We start from the raw sequence: 22,162 nt of genomic DNA, 5'->3' as shown, positions 1-22,162 counted from the left end.
GTGTGTGAAGTTATTCTGAATGACCCTATGTGCACCTTGAATATTATATACCCTTTTAGGGATACATTTCAAATAGCTCTGATATAGCAGAAACCACTAAATTATGAAATTGCTAAATTGGGAATTGTATTTCAACCCTGAACAAAAAATGTGCTTTGACGGACACTAAATAACTTGCCCAGCCACAACAGTACAGCGGTAACGACAGATTTAGCGGGATATAAATTTGAGGCCTAGTATTTAGGCGCTGGGTGACCGGTATGGATTTAGTGACAGAATATGGCCAAAAAATAACCACACTATTGCTGGTTAAATGCACTTGGTGTGACAGCTTGACCAACCACACTACTGAGGGTTAAATGCACTTGGTGACGGGCGCAGCTTGCCCCTGATGTAGTATATATATGGCCAAAAAATTAACAGACAATTGCTGGTTAAATGCACTTGGTGTGACAGCTTCACCCTGATGTAGGCTTTAGCCAAAAAACAACCACACCATTGAGGGTTAAATGCACTTGGTGACAGGCGCAGCTTGCCCCTGATGTAGTATATGGCCAAAAAATGAACAGACTATTGCTGGTTAAATGCACTTGGTGTGACAGCTTGACCAACCACACTACTGAGGGTTAAATGCACTTGGTGACGGGCGCAGCTTGCCCCTGATGTAGTATATGGCCAAAAAATGAACAGACTATTGCTGGTTAAATGCACTTGGTGTCACAGCTTGACCAACCACACTACTGAGGGTTAAATGCACTTGGTGACGGGCGCAGCTTGCCCCTGATGTAGTATATGGCCAAAAAATGAACAGACTATTGCTGGTTAAATGCACTTGGTGACGGGCGCAGCTTGCCCCTGATTTAGTATATGGCCAAAAAATGAACAGACTATTGCTGGTTAAATGCACTTGGTGTGATAGCTTGACCAACCACACTACTGAGGGTTAAATGCACTTGGTGACGGGCGCAGCTTGCCCCTGATGTAGTATATGGCCAAAAAATAAACAGACTATTGCTGGTTAAATGCACTTGGTGTGACAGCTTCACCCTGATGTAGGCTTTAGCCAAAAAACAACCACACCATTGAGGGTTAAATGCACTTGGTCGCAGCTTGGATGCACTTGGTCGTAGCACCGCACAAGACACAAAATGGCCGCCGATCACCCCAGAAAAAAGTGACTGACAAACGGTCTGGGCAGCCTAAAAACAGTGAGCAATTGAGGATCAGCAGCTCAATGACCCACAGCTGCAGATCGATCAATTAATCAAGTGCTTTGGAGGAGTTAATCAGCCTAATCTCGCCCTACTGTCGCAGCCGCAACCTCTCCCTACGCTAATCAGAGCAGAGTGACGGGCGGCGCTATGTGACTCCAGCTTAAATAGAGGCTGGGTCACATGGTGCTCTGGCCAATCACAGCCATGCCAATAGTAGGCATGGCTGTGACGGCCTCTTGGGGCAAGTAGTATGACGCTTGTTGATTGGCTGCTTTGCAGCCTTTCAAAAAGCGCCAAGAAAGCGTCACAAAAGCGCCAAGAAAGCGACGAACACCGAACCCGGACTTTTACGAAAATGTCCGGGTTCGGGTCCGTGTCACGGACACCCCAAAATTCGGTACGAACCCGAACTATACAGTTCAAGTTCGCTCATCCCTACTTGTTTTATCTGTCTTAGTTATCTTAGTTATAGTTACTTTTGAGGCATTTGAGCCGATTACTCAAGTTACAATAATTTCAACATGACAGTTCGGCCATCCTGGAACCAATTAATATTGTAACTTGAGGGGCCACTTGTATATGTCCTGAAGTATAAGAAGCTTAGAGTCATAGGGTCTTAAAGGGAACCTATTAGTATTAAAATGCATTGTAATCTGCAGGCAGCATGTTATAAAGCAGGAGGAGCTGAGCAGATTGATGTATAATTTTATGTTAAAAAATCTGTATAACCTGAAATTTAGTCATTTCAATTCCTGCTCATTCTGAGCTTTGAAGTCAAGGAGGCGGTCCTATCAGTGATTGACAGCTATTTCTGTTTACACAGTCATAGAGGGAAGGCTGTCCATCACTGATAGCTCCGCCTTGTTTTTTTATGCAGCCATTTTAAATAGTAATGAGACATTGCATTGGCGGGACTCATGCAAGTAGGGGTTAATAGAAATAGGCCTATAGATGCAATAAATATATACAGAGCTGTAAATTATTCAAAGGGAACACTTCTTTATTATAGGGGAGACTCTTAGAGGGCGGTGGTGCAAAGCTCTTCACAATATACAGTAATGTTCCTGATGATCACACAGAGTATGCTGCTGTCAAAAGATGACAACGTGGCTATTACTGTATGGACACTGATAGTAATGGTATTATTTTATGGCCACTAATATGGCTGGTACTATTATGTGATCATTTTTATGGCTGGTGCTTATATGGCAGTGATATTAATAATGGCATTATCATATGTCTAGTAATATGACTGATATTATAGGATCACTGATATGGTTTGTACTATTATATGGGCACTGATATTAAGGGTAATACTATGGCTGATACTATAATATAAGCACTGATATCAATAGTATTATATGGGTTCAAACCATGGATGGACAGGATATCAATGGTATGTGGACAACAATATAGCTGGTACTATTATATAATCACTTTTATGTTTGGTACTATTATAACGATATTGACATCAATGGTATTATGTTATTGTCGTTTATAGTATTAACCTTTTGCTTGAACATGTGGTTGGATTTTGGTTTTTGGTTGGAGCATATGTATAGGTACTAATATGACTGGTAATATTATACATTTTATATAAAAGCACTTTTATGCTAGGTCCAGTGAAGGGAACTGGTGTATGGGAAATTGTATGGCCATGAGCATAGCATTACTGTTTGGACTTGTCATTGGCTCTCATTCTGCTGCTGATATTGTACATATGCTGCTCATTGAGTCTTTGTGTCATCATGGCAGGCACATGGCATTGCAGGCTTATACCACTAGTGAATTTATTGTACCACGTGACTCCAGAAACAGCTGTGCGGTTCTTTTAAGGGGAAATACATAAATTATCCAAGGAAAAAGGATGGAACAGATGGCAGGTTATCCATTGTGAAGCCTTAACCATAATTCTCAATTAATCTTCTCCATGACACGCAGTATGGAATAATTGCGAAGAAAAACCTGTGCAATTTAATTTTCTTTTTTCTGTGCCTTCGAGCGCTGATTCTCAGATATTTCAAAGTTTCAAACGTGTTAACCAGTGAACAACCAGAGAAGACTCAGTTGATCTGTCCTATTCACTGTTCCATCCATTCTGCTCTGTTCACCTATCCGTTCTATCTACCGATCCTCTCTATCAACCCTATCTACCATTCTATCTTCTCCACAATCTATCTTATCAGCTACATTAACCCATCGGCCCTATCTATATTCACTCCATCTACCAATCTGTTCTGTCCACAGTCCATCCTATCCAATCAATCCACCATCTGCCCTGTCCACTGAATCACCCTATCCACTGATCAACCCTGTCCACCAATCCACCCTGTCCACCAATCCACCCTATGTGTCCATCTGCCTGTTCTCCATTCTAACCTTTCCATCTTATCTACTAACTGGACCTACAGTAAACTCATCCGTTATCCTGTCTTCACCAAAATTACAGATGATCATGTGACTTTATCAATTTGGCTCACTACAAACATTTCGTAAAAAAGTATTTCGGAAATATGGCCGACATTTCTTCTTACGGATTTCAGAATCAGCCATGTTTTATAATTATATGCAGGTAACTGGAAGCACAAAGAAGTGGCGCTATGGCAGCCACAGCATGGACCCAGGAATGGCATGAAGTGCATGGCGGTAGCGTTCAGCGCAGGTGGGTTACTTGATTATTTCAGTGTATTTCCTGGACCCTGATTAGTCATCTTCTATCCAGCTCTTTAAAAAAAATCTTACTTGTATATGTTTCTGGGAAAGCTTGGTGATAACCAGTACATACTTACCAATTTTATTGTTGGTAAACTTGGGGAAATGTCCCGCCCCATGATCATGCCACACCCACCAGGAATGCCCACTAATGGTCAGCGGTTTACCCACTTGGCCCGGGCCAGGCTGAATTTGTCTATGAAAAAATCCTGGTAAATTCAGGACTGTTGGCAATAAATGGCCACCTTGAGATACCCACAGAACTTAATTGGCTTTTCTAGAAATGTTATAAATAAAATAAAATAAAAAATAATATATATATATATATATATATATATGAAACAAACAACAAAAGAAGCAGCAGCACAGTCAGACCAAAACAGAAGTTGGGTGCAAAATCCTCGTCTTTTTTGGGACATCTGGCATACACATGCGCTGATGAATATTTTTTGTAGATATATATATAAATATATATATATATATATATATATATATACTGCATGTACTACCTTTTTGTGTCACCCCCACTTCCTCATAGATTGTAAACTCTTACGAGCAGGGTCCTCACTCCTAGCAGTTCAGTTATCCATTAGCCTGTAACTTTGTGGTGTCTTTTATTTTGTACATTAATCCACTGAATTTATAAGCACTGCGGAGTATGGTGGCACTATATAAATAAGGATTATTATTATAATATCACTGAGAAAAAAAAATCTAGATTTAATCTTTACTGGTGATTTTTCAGCCACCACACGCCATTACACAAGGAACAGCGGCCATTAAATGTGTGGCCAAGGTTGCACAAAAATTGCCATTCACTTTGAACATGCTCTTCAAGTGTACAGTACTAATTCTGGTAGTAAAGTATGAAATGCCCCAAAACCTTGATCGTCAGACTAAAAATGTCTGTGAGAAAATAAATAGCCCTACTGACTACAGACAACAGAGGGCAGCAATATAATATGGGATGAAAAGAGGCACCTGAGATAGGCACATCTAGTATCTGCTGTATTACATAAGTTGCAGAATTCAGGTATTAGATGTTTAACATTGGGATTCTTGATCTCACCCCACTTCTACATGATATTTTCAGTGGTGACGCTTGCTATTGAAGATCTACTCATTTGCATCTCACCGGGAATATGTGTTCTACTTGAATATCGAATCGCCAAATGAAGCAGGTAAATTACTATAGTGCTCATTTACAGTCAGGCCTGGGCCAAAGGAACACCAAAGAGGGACCCCATAAAAATAGGAAAAAGAGAGTCACTACTGGTGTCGGCTTATGTCATCAATGGACAGGAGTGTGTACCTTTCCTCACCTCCTCCATCCCTTGTGATTTGCTTTGGTTATGGTCATTCTGGAGAAGAGTAACTCCTGTGTAGTTTCAACCCACAGCAGGCCATTGCAAGAGCACATAGGGCCAGTCTCAATAAAGATAATGCTATACATTGCAGTTTTCGCAATGACCACTAGATGTCTCTATCTGCCGTTACCCCCAGTGTAATCCTCTTGGTGGGTCAACATACATTGCATTGCATTTACATTACTAAGAGGCTTTCTGTGGACTTTACCAGGTAAAGTAGTGGGTTCAATTTAAAGATATCATGATTTATGATTATAGGGGGAGATTTATTAAGATATCCCTTGTGCTGCCAGAGGATGCATCTAATTTATGACGAGGTGCATGCCTCGTCATAAATTTGGCGCGTCCTCCAACAGTCCCTGTGCCTAAACAGAAATCAGCTGCCGTATATTTCTGGCTTCATTCGCGACAGAAAATTTGCGTAAATGAAGATAAATTTGTCGCAGTGACTGCCCATCCCTCTTCCCACATTTGCAACACCCTCTTTCAAAAACGGCGTAAAAAAACGCCACTTGCAACTATTTTTTCAAGTGAGCTGGGACACTAAACCCCCTCTAATAAACACCATGACAGTTCAAAAAGCTAAAACAAAAGGGAGGGAGGTCGGGGCGCTGGTCTTCTTTCATCTCAGACTGGCACCGAAGGGGAAATCTTCCCACCATAAGCGTCAATAACCAATCAGCTGTTGTCTAGGATGGCCAAAGCCACAGCTGAAGTGACCAGAACTAGCTGTACACCTCAACCAGGGGCGTAGCTATAGGGGAAGCAGCTGCTTTGGGGCCCTGTCCCAGAAGGGGGCCCATCCAGGAGGAGGACTAAAGGATTTGGTCAGGGCCCCCTCAACAGTATTACACAATGAAATTATATACAGTGACAGTATAGACAATGTAGAAAACGGATGGAACAGCTGCCAGACCTGGTCTGAGAGAGCGATCTTTACTAGCCACAGAAATGGGGGCGGAATGAAAGGAAGGGGTTGAGAAAAAATTTGCTGTGGGGCCCAAGCATTTCTAGCTACGCCACTGACCTCAAACCAAAAATAACCAATTGGTAAGTTCACTGTAAAACAAGAGGGAATGCAGGGAGGGGGAGGGGAACAAGTGGACCATACCAACACAATAAAAGCCCACAAAATGGTGCCACCCTGTGTCCCCCAAGCTAAACGCTCTGGGGGCCTCATCATTAGACCAACAGCTATCTCTTCACCTCCCATGTTCACATGGTTATGTGTTTTCAGTGGGGTAAGAGATGAGAAAACTACTGCCAGACACCTCTCTTGGTAGCTTTTCTCAAAATGAACTGGACTTTGAAATTCATAATGCCCCACTCTTTTTCTCCACCAATTTCATCTGTCAGGGGAGAGTCAGGAGTAGAGTTGAGCGAACCTACCTTTTGGCTGGTTCCAGTTCGGGTTCGTATTTTAAGTGAATTACATAATGGATTCTGTTCTCACAGAATCCATCACGTAATTCAATGCCGGCCTACCAAACGTGCCGTTATAATGCAAGTGTATGGCCAGCCCCGAGGGTCCCGTTCTGCTGGCCATACACTTGTATTATGACGGCATGCAAAACCGAATGCCTCTAAAAGCGTTGAATTACGTTATGGATTCCGTAAGAATGGAATCTATTATGTAATTCACTTAGAACCCGAACTCGAACCGGCCAAAAGGCAGGTTTGGTCAACTCTAGTCAGGAGCTCCCCATACACATTAGATTATCAACTGGTTCTGCCGAAAAAGGCAGGTTTGGTCAAGGTGTGGGGTGGCAATAGACTTTTTTAATTGATGAAGCCACAATTCTGACAGAATAAGTTACCTGTGGAAATCTCAGGAAAGGGTTAACCAGTAAATTATGGCGAAGGCAACAATAGGAAACCAGAAGAAGGATTTTTATGACCAGAAAATCCACTGTAGAAGTTGTTGCTGCGCCTGTGTGATCCTGGGAGTTTATATGTTGTTACGTGTAATCAGCGCTGAGATTGAGGCAATTTCAGCCATGTGAGCTGTAACGATATGATAAAGTTTACATTACACACAGGGCAGGGAGAGGTGAAGAGGTAACGTGGAGTGCAAGCGGCACAGAGCTGTCTAAATCCAAGGAAGCGACCTCTGGCTTACTTTATGTAATTGAACCTCAGTACAAGTGCTGCAGTTAACATATCAGTTTCTTAACCTCTGACTCGCCTCTTCATAGGCAAAAGATTAAAGTGAACCCATCGCCCCAAATGCCATTTTGTCAGAAAGAATTGCTATCTATAAAACTGGAAATGTGTAGGATGTCTTAATTGACTAATTCATGAGGCGCAAAATGCCTAAAGGAACTCTGATACCTTACTTGTATCTAGAGGCGTAATTTGAAGCTCTTTGGCCCCAGTGCAAAATGTCTAAAAAGGTCTCCATTTACCATGTGTCCTTTATAACACTCATGTCTTCTCATGGGGATGTGGGACCTTTGGGCCCTCTCCCGGGCCTAGGTGCAAATCATGGTATCTCTGCAGTCCCGATAATTGCCTGATTGTCAGCGGAGATGAGGGCGGCATTCACCTCCACTGTATAGGGGCAGGATTGCCAAGCGTACATCAGGATGCCATTACCATGCTATTTACATCAATGATGCCTTTTGGATTATTTCATTTTGGTCCCCTGATGAACCAGCTCACATGACACTGGAGAAACGCATTGGGCGTTGGGACTGGAGGCTGCGCGATATGTGGGTGGGGCTGTGTGTGGGTTAAGGGTAGGCGGGGCACAGGGGCCCCATAATCTCCTATTGCCCGGGGGCCCCATGAGTTGTCAGTCCGCCCCTGGTTGTCTGTGATTTTGGGATAAGTTGTCCAGAAAAAAATTAGGTTGGTAACCCTGGTATGGAAACAAGTGATCACTACTGACATGGAAAAGGATCTAGGAATTTTAATAAACAGCAAACTAAGCTGCAAAAACCAGTGTCAGGCAGCTGCTGCCAAGGCCAACAAGATAATGGGTTGCATCAGAAGGGGCATAGATTCCCGTGATAAGAACATAGTCCTACCACTTTACAAATCGCTAGTCAGACCACACATGGAGTACTGTGTACAGTTCTGGGCTCCTGTAAACAAGGCAGACATAGCAGAGCTGGAGAAGGTCCAGAGGAGGGCAACTAAAGTAATAACTGGAATGGGGCAACTACAGTACCCTGAAAGATTATCAAAATTAGTTATTCACTTTAGAAAAAAGACGACTGAGGGGAGATCTAATTAATATGTATAAATATATCAAGGGTCAGTACAGAGATCTATCCCATCAGCTATTTATCCCCAGGACTGTGACTGTAACGAGGGGACATCCTCTGCGCCTGGAGGAAAGAAGGTTTGTACACAAACATAGAAAAGGATTCTTTACGGTAAGAGCAGTGAGAATATGGAACTCTCTGCCTGAGGAGGTGGTGATGGTGAGTACAATAAAGGAATTCAAGAGGGCCATGGACGTATTTCTGGAGCTTAATAATATTACAGGCTATAGCTACTAGAGAGGGGTCTTCCTCTGGATCAACTTGCGGGATAACAGGCCGAACTGGATGGACAAATGTCTTTTTTCGGCCTTATGTACTATGTTACTATGTTACTATGTTACAGCGATTGCTTGTCCTCATAGAAAATAATTGCTATGGGGCAGCAGATCACTGTTCAGACAGTACTATCTGCTGCAGAGAAAAGATGATTTTTAGTGCTGGCATAACTAGAAATGATTGGGACCCACAGCAAATTTTTGAATGGGCCCCAAGCAACTTCTTCACAACCCCCTCCTCCCGTGCATCCCCCACTCCTGTGGCTAGTCAAGATCGCTGTCTCAGACCAGGCCTGGCAGCCGCTACGACCGTATCCTACAGTGTCACCGTATATAATGTCTTATTACAGTCCTGATCAAAAGTTTAAGACCACTTGAAAAATGGCAAAAAATCATATTTAGCATGGCTGGATCTTAACAAGGTTCCAAGTAGAGCTTCAACATGCAACAAGAAGAAATGAGAGTGAGACAAAACATTTTTTGAGCATTCAATTAATTGAAAATAACCAGGGCCGATCCTAGGGTCACAGGCGCCTGGGTGCAGAAATATTTCTGGCGCCCCCACATGGGCGTGGTTATCTTACTAACTCCTCCCCTTTACAATGTTTCTATGGCAACAACTTCAGCCCCCAACTTCAGCCCCACGAATCGGCGGCTCGGCTTAAAAAAAAAAAAGTCAAAAAAAAAAAAGTCCCGGCGGCTCGCTCGGCCAGGGCCGGACTGGGGATAAAAACCAGCCCTGGAAAAAGTTGCACACCAGCCCCACAGCATTGCGTCATTATTTACTTGTTTATAATAGGAGAAAGCATTCATTTTAAAACACGTGTGTAAACACGAATATGAACTTTGCCCCACGATAGCTCTTTTGTAGAACCCCCATAAAAACTTACAGTTACTTGACTTGGCCCTTGGGGATCTCGGACGCCACTTCAACACTTTGGCCGGGGGCTCGGCGGAGCTGATGTTGTGCTTTCACCTAATGAGAAAGATTTCATAATAAGGATTTGGAGAAAGGGCAGAGGGATAGCAGAGCAGGGAGAGGCTGGTGCTGCTACTAGGGGGTCATACCATGGGGGAGTAATAAAGCCCACCATAATGCCCCCCCAGTAGTAATAATTCTCCTTATAATATGCAAAACATTTGTAATGCCCCCAGTTGAGCTAATGTTCCCATAATGTGCCAATATAAAATACCCCTTCTCAGTGCCCCCGTAGATGACCCCCATAGTGCCCCCCCTTCCCCATAGTACCCACCATAATGTGTCCCAGTATAAAATGCCCCTATACAGAGCCCCCCATATCATATGCCAGTAGCCAGAGCCCCCCCATATCATGTGCCAGTAGCCAGAGTGCCCCCATATCATGTGCCAGTAGCCCCCCATATCATGTGCCAGTAGCCCCCCTTATCATGTGCCAGCCCAGTAGTCCCCCCTTATCATGTGCCAGCCCAGTAGTCCCCCCTTATCATGTGCCAGCCCAGTAGCCCCCCTTATCATGTGCCAGCCCAGCCCAGTAGTCCCCCCTTATGTGCCAGCCCAGTAGCCCCCCTTATGTGCCAGCCCAGTAGCCCCCCTTATCATGTGCCAGCCCAGTATTGTACCTATATAAAAAAATAAAAAAAAATAATACACTTATACTTACCTCCAGCAATGCGATGCGATGCAGGCTGCCTCTTCCGTCTGTGTCCCTCGCTATACGGCTCAGGCGACGCGATGACGTCATCGTGCCGCCTGCACCGGCCTGAGCTCTGATAGGCTGCCAGCACTAAGCCGGCAGCCTATCAGAGGAACAGGAGGGGACACACCTCTCCCTCCTCTGCCGCAGCACAGGCATCTGTATTGCCGTCCTGAGGACGGCAATACAGATGACTATGGAGATGAGCGCTTCCGCAATGGAGGCGCTCATCTCCTGCTCTGCCCTGCCGCCGGCCGCGGCCGCCCCCACTTGTCACCAGGGCCGCGGCCTTGCGGCACTCAGGCTTGCCGGCCCACCGGGAAATTTCCCGCTATCCTGGCAGGCCAGTCCGGCCCTGCGCTCGGCGCCTTTCGTGTGACAGCGCTGGGGTGCGGGGCACCCACTGCACCCCGTGTAGGATCGGCCCTGAAAATAACGATTAAACTGAAGCTGTTTTTAAGCTGATCAGGACCACATGCCTTTAAAAGGCCAAATCTGTGCAAAGATGTGGATTCATTGTCATTTTCTGTCAGGTAGTCACAGGTTGTGATGGCAAAGGCAAAAAATCTCTCCCTTTTTGAATGTGGTCGGGTTGTTGAACTGCATAAGCAGGGTCTCTCACAGCGCGCCATCGCTGCTGAGGTGGGACGCAGTAATTGGAATTTCTTAAATGATCCTGAGGGTTATGGAACAAAAAAGTCAAGTGGAAGACCTAAAAAAATGTCATCAGCACTGAGCCGGAGGATCCAATTGGCTGTCCTTCAAGACACTGGACCATCCTCGACCCAAATTAAGGCCCTTACTGGTGCTGACTGCAGCCCCATAACCATCAGACGGCATCTGAGACTGAAGGGCTTCAAAAACAAAAAACGTCTTCAAAGACCTCGTCTCCTTGAACGCCACAGAACTGCTCGTTTGGACTTTCAAAGGTGGAAGAAAGTTTTATTCTCTGATGAGAACATTTTTTACCTTGATGGTCCTGATGGTTTCCAACGTTACTGGCATGACAAGCAGATCCCACCTGAGATGTTTTCTACGCGCCACAGTGGAGGGGGCGCCATAATGGTCTGAGGTGCTTTTTCCTTCAGTGGAGCAATGGAGCTTCAGGAAGGGCGTCAAACGGCCGCTGGCTATGTCCAGATGTTGCAGAGAGCATTCCTCATGACTCAGGGCCCTCGTCTGTATGGTAACGACTGGGTTTTTCAACAGGACAACGCTACAGTACACAATGCCCGCAGGACAAGGGACTTCTTCCAGGAGAATAACATCACTCTTTTGGCCCATCCTGCGTGTTCCCCTGATCTAAATCCAATTGAGAACCTTTGGGGATGGATGGCAAGGGAAGTTTACAAAAATGGACAACAGTTCCAGACAGTAGATGGCCTTCGTGCGGCCGTCTTCACCACTTGGAGAAATGTTCCCACTCACCTCATGGAAACTCTCTCATCAAGCATGCCGAAACGAATTTTTGAAGTGATAAACAATAACGGCGGAGCTTCTCATTACTGAGTTCATGTTTGGAAGTTGGATTTCTGTTTTGGGGGGGTTTCTTTTTTTTTTGGGAGGTGTGGTCCTAAACTTTTGATCAGCTGAAAAACAGCCTGTTTCAGTTTATTCGTTGTTTTCATTAAATTGAATGCTCAAAAAATGTTTTGTCTCACTCCAATTTCTTCTTGTTGCATGTTAAAGCTCTACTTGGAACCTTGTTAAGATCCAGCCATGTAAAATATGATTTTGTGCCATTTTTGAAGTGGTCTTAAACTTTTGATCAGGACTGTATAATACGGTTGAAGAGTCCCTCCCTGACAATAAAATCTTTTAGTCCTCTTCCTGATTGGGCTCCTTCTGGGTTTAGGCCCCAAAGCAGCCACTTCCTCTATAGCTACGCCCCTGGGCTCACCAGATGAATTGAGCGTTCATCAGGTGATTACCGGCCAGTTATTTGGAACGATCGTTTCTACAAACGCTCACCCCCAATAATCTGCCTGATCATCGGTCCATTTAAAAGGACCTTTTATCTAAACGCTTGCACATTTTTACCCCTTCCAACATATCAAGAACAGACTATTCGCATACTGTATAATATCTTCCACCCCCTGACATGTGCCCTTGACATGAAATAATCAATGTTACTGTAGTCACTTTTTTAATGTCATGGCTGATTGCTGTATGCATCATGCTATGCACAGTAAATGCAAGTGTTAATTTAAAGAGCCCTCAATGTAATAGACACCGACTTTATAGACGCACATTATCTCATGATATCCAGCTGAATGATTAGTTAGTGGAGAAAAGAATGGGATAACTCTATTATTATTTTCTCACCCCATGCTTCACCGCAATATACTGTGGCCCATTATAAATAAATTATAGCAAAGGTCCCTGGTTAATGGAGCAAACATCGCATTTATAAATTAAGCATGTTATCTTGTGCATTGAGAAATAATTTAATCCTTGTCGTAGCCCTGTGCGGATGGAAAGCAAAAGACATTTTTTTTTTCTTAAGGCAATAAACCCATCTGATGCTAAGTGGGAGGATCGGCGTTTAATAGAACACCATGTATTATAACTGGACAAGTTTTTACAGCCCTTGGACGGTCCATCTGTCATGGCCTCTTTGGAGTGCTCAAGCTTGTTGGACACCGTTTGACAGCTTGTCTGTTTCACAATTGGGAGTTATATTAAGTTAGCGAAAGCTTTGGTGCATATGTTGCCATCTGCTCGGTGGATGTGGTTAGGGAACAATGGCCTTTACTTGTTGAAATTCTTATCAACACTGTGCTTAACGCAATCACAGGACTTGAGTGCCCACACCAGAGTTTCACCTTTTCACTGCTTCCTTTTGGAGACCCTAGTCAGAGGGAAATTCTGTAAGTGGGTAATACAGAAGCTCAATGGTGCATCAATAAGGCAGTCACACCGTGCCACTATAAATCTATGCATTTTTGAAGCCAAATCAAAACTAGCACTGCGCCTGTCCACAGGTTGTGCTTGGTATTGCCGCTCGGCCCCTTCACTTCTAAGGAACGGCTAAGGCTGGGTTCACACCAGTGTTGTTAAAAGGATTGTCTCATCTCAGAAACTGATGGTATATCGCTAGGATATTATTAATATTTATTATTATTAAAGCGCCATTTATTCCATGGCGCCGTACATATAAAAGGGGTATACATACATAATAAAAACAAGTGCACTAAGCATGACCAAGACCAGTTACAAACCGGTACAGAAGTAGAGAGGGCCCTGCCCGTCAGGGTTTACAATCTTCAAGGGATGGGAGCAGGATACACAAGGTGAGGGTAAAGCTGGTCATGGTGGTATAGCAGCAGGGCCACTGGTTGTAGGCTTGTCTGAAGAGGTGGGTTTTCAGGTTTCTTTTGAAGGTTTCCACGATAGATAAGCGGCTGATATGTTGCTGTAAAGAGTCCGAGAGTACAGGGGATGCACGGGATAAATCTTGGAGATGATTGTGGGAAGAGTGGATAAGAGGAGAGGAGAGATGGAGGTCTTGTGAGGATCAGAGATTGCGCGTAGGAAGGTATCGGGAGATCAGGTCACAGATGTATACAGGGGCAGTGGCGTACTAAGGAGGGGCTTAGGGGGCCGGTCCGCCCCGGGTGGTGCCCACTCTCAGGGGGGTGCCAGAACCAATGAGCGCTTCCATCAATACATATGGAAGCGCTCATTGCTGGAGTGCTGGGAGCTGCGGTCCTGTCACTCATCGCTCAGCTCCCAGCGCTCCTCCCCTCCTTCAGGCCGACGGCGCACAGAATGGTGAAGCAGGAAGACTTTTCCCGGCTCCACCATTCAGCCTGCAGGCACAGATCGCCCAGAAATCTGCATAAGCTCTGCCCACACAGTGCCGCAGAGCGATCTGTGCCTGCAGGGAAGAGAGGTATGTGAGCTTCAGGAGCGGGACAAGGTGAGTAGTTACCATGTTTTTTTTGTTTTTTTTAAATACAGGATGGGCACAGATGGCTTTATTACAATGGAGGGGCACTGAGGGCTTTATTACTATGGAGGGGGCACAGACAGAGAACTTTATTACTATAGAGGGGCACATAGGACTTTATTACTATGGAGGGGGCACAGAGGACTTTATTACGATGGAGGAGGTGCAGAGGTCTTTATTACTATGGAGGGGGCACAGAGGGCATTACTACTATGGAGGGGGCACAGAGGGCATTATTAATGGGAAGGGGGCACAATAAGCATTTCTACTATGGAGGGGGCACAGAGCCAGAGGGCATTACTGCAATGAAGGGGGCACATAGGGCATTATTACTGTGAATGGGAACAGTGGGGATTTCTACAATGGAGGGGGCACAAAGGGCAATACTACTATTAAGGGGGCACAATGGGCCTTATTACTGTGAAAGGGGGACAATAGGCATTGTTACTATGAAGGGGGCACAATGGGGATTGTTACTATGAAGGGGACACAATGGGGATTATTACTATGAAGTGGGCACAATGGGGATTATTACTGTGAAGGGGGCACAATGGGGATTATTACTGTGAAGGGGGCACAATGGGGATTATTACTGTGAAGGGGAACAATGGGGATTATTACTGTGAAGGGGGAACAATGGGGATTATTACTGTGAACGGGGCACAAAGAGGGCATTACAACTGTGCAAGGGGCACACAGAATGCATAACTACTGTGAGGGGGGCACAATGTGGCCATAACTACTGTGAGGGGTACCATTTTTTAATAAAGTATTTGGGGAAGGAGGGGGGGGGGGGGGGGTTGGTGCCAATGAAAGGACCCGCCCTGGGTGCCTAACATCTGTGATTTCTTCAGTTTTAACAGTGTGATTTCAAAGTATTAAATTGGCACAGTATATCCATGCAGCTCCTAAGTAGTTTAAACAGTTCTTCAGCCCCCCCCCCCCCAAAAAAAAAACAGTCAAACAAATGGAGCTCATTCACATAAGGCACAGAGAATATAGATCCTGTTTGTGACGCCAATTTTAATATGCAACGTGCCGGTCCGCAGGGGAGAACACGTGAGGTTCACGGTGGGCCGAAGGGTACAACAGTTCATCGGTTACTTACGGTTTAGCAGATGCCTCCCTGGGCCAGCAGTGCACTGAAGGGGAGAACAGCACTGGATTCTCCGGGCACACTCTATTACAGAGGACACCGGCCAGGTGGTGATCGAGGTGCCCTTGATAGTGATGGTTTCTGAGTGCTTGTGCGGCTTGGCCCTTGATTTAGGTAATGTCGTGACGCCAGCACCTTGATGGTTCAAAATGATGAGAGTGGTAGTAGTATAGAGATAGAAGAATGAGGCAGGGTTGAAACCAACTAAGAACTTTACCTTAAGCAGGTTTTTGATAACAGTTTACAACCAGTTATGAAACAGTCTCTGATACACATGCAAGATGGATGTGATGAATCTCTGTAGCAGGCTGTACTTGTAGTTATGTCTCAGGCTATAGTAGGTAATTGTGTACTCACTGATTCAGCTCTTTGCCTTGCTTCAGTCTCATTTGAGGTAGTTCAAGTCCTAATCTTCTACACACAAGTGATGCAAAAAAAAATCTTATCTGTCCTTAAAATAACGGTGAGGCTGCCCGCAGCTAATAAATCCTTCACCTAGATACAAAGGTGCCTAGAGCCTAGAATAATGGCTTTGTCCTTCTTTTGTCTTTTCCACAATAAACTTGGCAAAATCCACTTGCTAATCCGGAAGAGTGAATGGTAGAATACAGATTTCACCTCTGCCTATTTTCCTGGCTTGACACTGAGATATAAATTGGCTTCTCTGGGCCGTGGAGCCCAAGAGAGAGCTGGGAGGAGAGGGGACCTCTCCTTCCTCCTGCTCCTGACTCCATCTCTTTCAACTCCTACACTCTTGACTGACTAACTAGGCCTGAACTGTGCTATAGATACTGTGGTGCTACCCCCATCTAGTGGTGGAATGTGTGTAGTGCACCTGACAGCCTGCTAAGAAGGGATTTCACATAAGAATGTAATGTAACACGCTTTTGCAGTGCCCACGTACACTAGTGGTACGCTGCAATCATAGGTATCTGCAGCCACTTAACACTCAGTTTCCTCAACCAACTGACCAAATGTTATAGGGACACTGTACAATCTGTTTGTGGCTAACTTAACAATGAGGAAGCTGTAGGTAGCAACTGGTCTGGAGTTCCTTGCATCATAAACTTTTTTTTATTTTTATGATTGCTGACCTATCATCACCAGTACTGGTTTAATAGAAAATATGCCCAGGCAACAAGTATCATCTTGAAATTTTTAGACAGTTTTTTGCATAATTTCAACCCACATAATAACACAATATACCTCTATATAAGACCCACAGTATACCACCATATAGCACCTAGATAATATGCAGTATCTAAATAATGCTCCCTTAAAAAGCCCACTGCTATATAGTTTCCATATACAGTAAGGCCTCTTTCACACGGGCATCGCGTGTGAGGGCTGGGTAGGATGCGGGTGCATCGCGGGATAATTGTGCGATTTTGCCTGCAAGTGGGGTGAGTTTTGTATGCGATTGCTTTGCGTTATTCAGTTTTTTCTGTGCGAGTGCAATGCATTTTTCACGTGCGTGAGAAAAAACTGAATGTGGTACCCAAACCTGGACATCTTCACAGAAGTTCGGGTTTGGGTTAGGTACTCAGTAGATTTTAATATTTTCCCTTATAACATAGTTATAAGGGAAAATAATAGCTTTCTTAATACAGAAAGAAAGTAAATTAGGGATGGAGGGGTTAAAAAAAATATATTATATGGTCAAAATAGGTGACAGATTCCCTTTAGGAATCAAACATGGCCAATCTAACCCTCCTCCCGAGAGCAGATATCCAGCAGTACTGTAATATTAAATGAAGTAAAAAAAATTAATACGGCTTCTTTCTTCCACCAACAGTGCCACTACTATCTATAGGCTGTGTCCAGCATTGCAGCTCAATCCCATTAATGTGGTCAACAGTAGAAATGTTCCTGGAATGACGTAACCATGTTTTTTAAAATGTCATAGACCCCTTTAAGTCCTGTAAGTCCATATGATATGAGCTTTGCCTCTTGTACAGTATGTAGATTGTATGCATTTCCATGAAACATTTTTTGCCCTGTTCCTTCCCGAGCAACTTTTTGTGAATAATTTCTCAATGGTTTTGCAGCAGGATTATCACCTAATTAGAGACCTGATATCAACGACCCTCCAAGGAACACAGTATTATTATGCAATCATCATAGCTTTGATTTTAATGGCCCAATCACTGATTGAGGTCTCCACAGACAAAATAATTGGGGATGAAGAACTGATTAACTTTATGATAGCTGGTTTCACATTTTTACAAGCCCTGATGATCTGGCAGAAGGGTTATAGTTCTGCTCTTCATTTTTAGAGCATGATAGGTTAATCATTTTCCATATTGAGAGTCACAAACAGTTTGGATCCAACCTATACATAACCATGCATACAATATAATTTTTCTGGTGCTTACTAATGTCACTAAACCTTCCCTATCTCTGGAGTGCTGGCAACTCCAAGGATTGAGAAGATACCGGCAGCATGCCCCCTCCTGATCGACCCCCTCCCCCCGCCTTTGCAAGTGTTGTACTGACATAAGCACAACACCAGAAGGGGAGTGTGACAACTGACACAGCACTCTCTCTAAATCTGATACCCAAAATTTACTACCCTATGATCGCCTTGTTTCCCGTTTATTTTGCCAAATTTGCTATCTCTGGAGAGAAGGGCATGTAGTTAATTTGCGCCTTCATGCATTGTAGGAAACTAGGGCAGTATGACTTTATGGAAGGAAAAATTGGATAAGGCCTACCTGAGGCTCACCAGACTCGCCAACTGAGAAGCATGAGCACTTTATCCAGATTGAACTTCCAGCACCTACCTCAAATACAAGAGACTTCCTCCTGCCAGAGCCTATCTCCCAGGAATCCCAAGAACACCACTCTGGGCAGAGCCCCGACAGAGACACTGTGGGTGTGGCATAATTAGGTACCCTTATTAACCCGGCTCCACTGCACCAGCGGCGGCGACTCGCCAAAGGCAAGCCCGTCTGTGCCCGTTCGGGCACGGACGGATCATTAGACTAACTGACATTGCCGGTGCGCCCTTGGCTGTCACCAAGATTCCTCCACTATTGGGAAACGCTCGCCTGGTCTGATGGGAGAACTTGGGTAACACAATTGACATTTTAATGTCTTTGTCTGTTATACTGTACTAATTATTTTTTTAACTACTTTTGTAGTTTTAATTTTTATTATGACTTTTACAGTAATTTTATTCCAATAACTTTTTAGAAGGGTTATCGATATGATGATGTACACACGTAATGAGCTAATTGCTCTGGATGGGGCCACATTGTCACTATTGCCCGCACAAACAATTGTTATTCCCGGAGAACCCCTTTACGTTACACAGACATATACAACCAGTCACCACCTGCTAGCAGAAGCTCCACCGCGGCCACCTCTCCGATATTGAATAAGTCGCTGAGGATAAATGCGGCACTCTTTCCATATCCCTAAAGGGTACAATGCATGTACTGTATCTATATTGCCTTCCCACTTACAGGTGAAAGTCTCAGCACACTTTGATTGAATTATGTTCTCTTGGGGCAGATGGTGCTCCCATTAAAAGGAGTAGTGCCAGGGATACCTTGGAGGACCTGTGCCTCTGTTCAGTCTGTCCAAATCTTGTCGCTTCCAGGACACCACCATGCATGCCAGAGAAACTGCTGGGCGCTAGGATGGAAACAGAAGAGAGGGGACCACTGCCACCTGCCCTGCACTTGACTACCAAAATAATCATTCATTAATTGTAATCTAGGTAAAATGTTCAACTTATTGTGATTTTGATTTAGGCAATAATTGCCCAGCCTTACTGCACCTCCATAATCAGGGTACTGCAGCCCAGCTCCCATTCAAGTTAATAAACACCGAGCCCCCAACCCCCCCTATAGTTTCCTGATTCAGCAGCTGCCTGAAATGGCTGAGTGGGGGAGGTGTGTGGTGTCAGACCCCCAGTTATTAGATATTGATGACCTATCCTAAGAATATGTCTGTGAAGGTTCTCATTTATCCAGGTCATGGTATATCTGTAAAGAATAAATCAAGGCAACTGGATTTACTGTAGAATTCTTGTACAGTCACTCAGAATTGAGAAAGCTCGTTGGAAGAACGAGTGAAACGTTTTCAAGAAATCTACAGTACGTCCAGTTGCCTTGATTTATTCTTTACAGATATCCTAAGAATAGGTCATCATTATTAAATACAGGAAAATACAGTAATTTCATACATTCATGAATCTCATCTTCTAATATAACTAGAATTTATATACACTTTATTTGTCTCCCACGATTCGTTGCTTTCAATTGGTAGCTCTCCCATCATCCATGGACCATAATAGCATGTCTAAGGAAAAGACGACTAAAATAGGAAACTTGACCCTGACAAACTTTTGTTTTAGTTGGAAAATAGGTGCCAAGGAGGCAAGACATTGAAGCTACCCCAATATACTGTAGACACGATACAGTGAATATAGTTAAACTTTTGTCTATAATTGATCGTCTCCTTTAAGAAAAAAGAAAGGTACAAAACACCAGTCAATCTGCACTTTTTATACCTTAGAGAGCAGCATTTTTCTCTTTTTCTGAAAATCCCACTTGCTGTGAAATATTATTGTTTATGTAGGTCGAGATGTGTGAGAATGAAACAAGCATATTCTTCTTTTCTACAGCAGAGAAAACGCAGAGGGAATAGGTGAGAATATCAATGTAACATGTGGCCCTGGACTAAGATATGAACCCCCTTCTTCTGCTTTAATCTCCCACACTGTTTTAGAATTTTTGCTTGTAGGTTTTTGCTGATATTTTGTATGATTGCCAGGATCATCTTGTCTGTAAACTCACAAAAAGAAAAAAACAATCGCCCCTGGTTATTTTTCATGGAAAAGTAGCACTGAGATCTGTATTTAAGGCTGAATAAATAGAATTTCAACTTTTGACAAGTTCAAAAGTTTCAGATGTTTACTAGTCATTGGATGCAGAAAGTAATAAAAGATTTCAGTAGAGTGGAAGGAGTCTTGTCTATAGGGGACAACCCCATTAATGATAGGACCCAGTGATGTTATGCCTGGTGCTGGGTCAAGGGGCCATAACAAAGCTATTCAAGCAACACCATAGAGCAAATCTGTATAATTCTGAGGTCCTGCACTAGACAATACTCAGTGTATCAGTGTCATGGGGCGTACCTTTCATTTTGAGATTTTAATTGGTTTGGGTCCATACATTTTATGTCATAACATATATTCTAGATGTTTATTGCTGACTGTGCTCTCCAGTGAAATGAATAGAAATCTTTAAAGGGGTTGTGAAAGAATGGGAGGGTTTTTGGCAAACACTTGGCCAGACCTGTAAAGGAAAGATCATTTACCTACTTTTCAATGCTGGCTCCCCATTCCATCTCCTCCAGACCTGCGATGCACCACTAGGCTCCCTCGAAGTCTAAATCATGTTTGACATTGCCGCAAACAGTCACTGGCTGTGCCGGAGACCGGATCCCCTTGCGTCATGTGACCATTTTTCATCACGTAAGGGGAGCCGTTCACCGCCGTGGCTGCGGCAATGTAAAAATGGATGTTGACATTGAGGGAGCCCAGCGGAGCATTGTAGGCCTGGAGGAAAAGGAGGTGGCCAGGAGGGGTGGACGGTCACCAGAGAGGCCGGCACTTATTCCTGTAGTGTGCAAGCACAGCCACAGCTGCTGTATTGTAGTGGTGGCCATAACCCCTGAAAAAAAGCAGTGTATAATGCAATTGAAAAATAAATGAAACCAGCAAAGGAGGCAATATGGACAATCACAGTACATTAGTAAGTGCCTTGTATTAACTTTATCTACATGATAAATGCCATTTGCTGAAGTGAGACAACCCTTTTAAAGAACGTCAAAGGTACTTCTTAAAATGTTACGCAGTAAGCTCCCCCTAGTGGTGGCTGCAAGCTGACAGAATGTTAGCTTTTAATTCTTGTTAGAGTTGTATGCAGTCTAGACAATCCTCTGTGAGATAAATACATCTGGACACATCTCTCTTCTGCCCTGTTATTATGTGAGAATGTATCACTGTAGGTAAATGTATCAGCCTGGAGTCCTGACTGCTTATCTCACTGAGGACTGCCTGGATAAAATTATAACAGACCCCCAAGTATCACTGTTCAGTTTTCTGTCTCTGAATCGGTGGCGTGCCTAGGGGGAAGGGTTGGGTGGTCCACCCCAGGTGCCGGCTCTCAGCGCTCTCAGTAGGGTGCCAGAACAGAACAATGAGTGCTTACATCAATACAGATGGAAGCGCTCATTGCTTTTCCCTTTATCAGATGCAGTGCATCTTATTAAGGGAATACTAGTGAGCGCATCCTTAATGAAAACGCTCACTAGTCTGCAGGAGGAGGGGGAGAGAAGCGCTGTGAGCGCTGTCCAGTACTTACCCCTCCTCCTGCTCGCTCTTCTCAGGGTTCACGCTGCTGTGTGCTGGCTGCCTGCAGCGTCAGGACGTACAGAGAGCAATCTGACCTGATGCTACAGGAGGTCAGGTGACTGCAGCACGGGTCCTCAGAAGAGAAGACAGCCAAAACAGGGAGAGTGGCAGCAGGAG

The sequence above is a fragment of the Bufo gargarizans genome, chromosome 2 (genome assembly GCF_014858855.1).
Source record: "Bufo gargarizans isolate SCDJY-AF-19 chromosome 2, ASM1485885v1, whole genome shotgun sequence".
In the NCBI taxonomy this organism is placed as follows: Eukaryota; Metazoa; Chordata; class Amphibia; order Anura; family Bufonidae; genus Bufo; species Bufo gargarizans.
Note: the sequence above shows the minus strand (reverse complement) of the source record.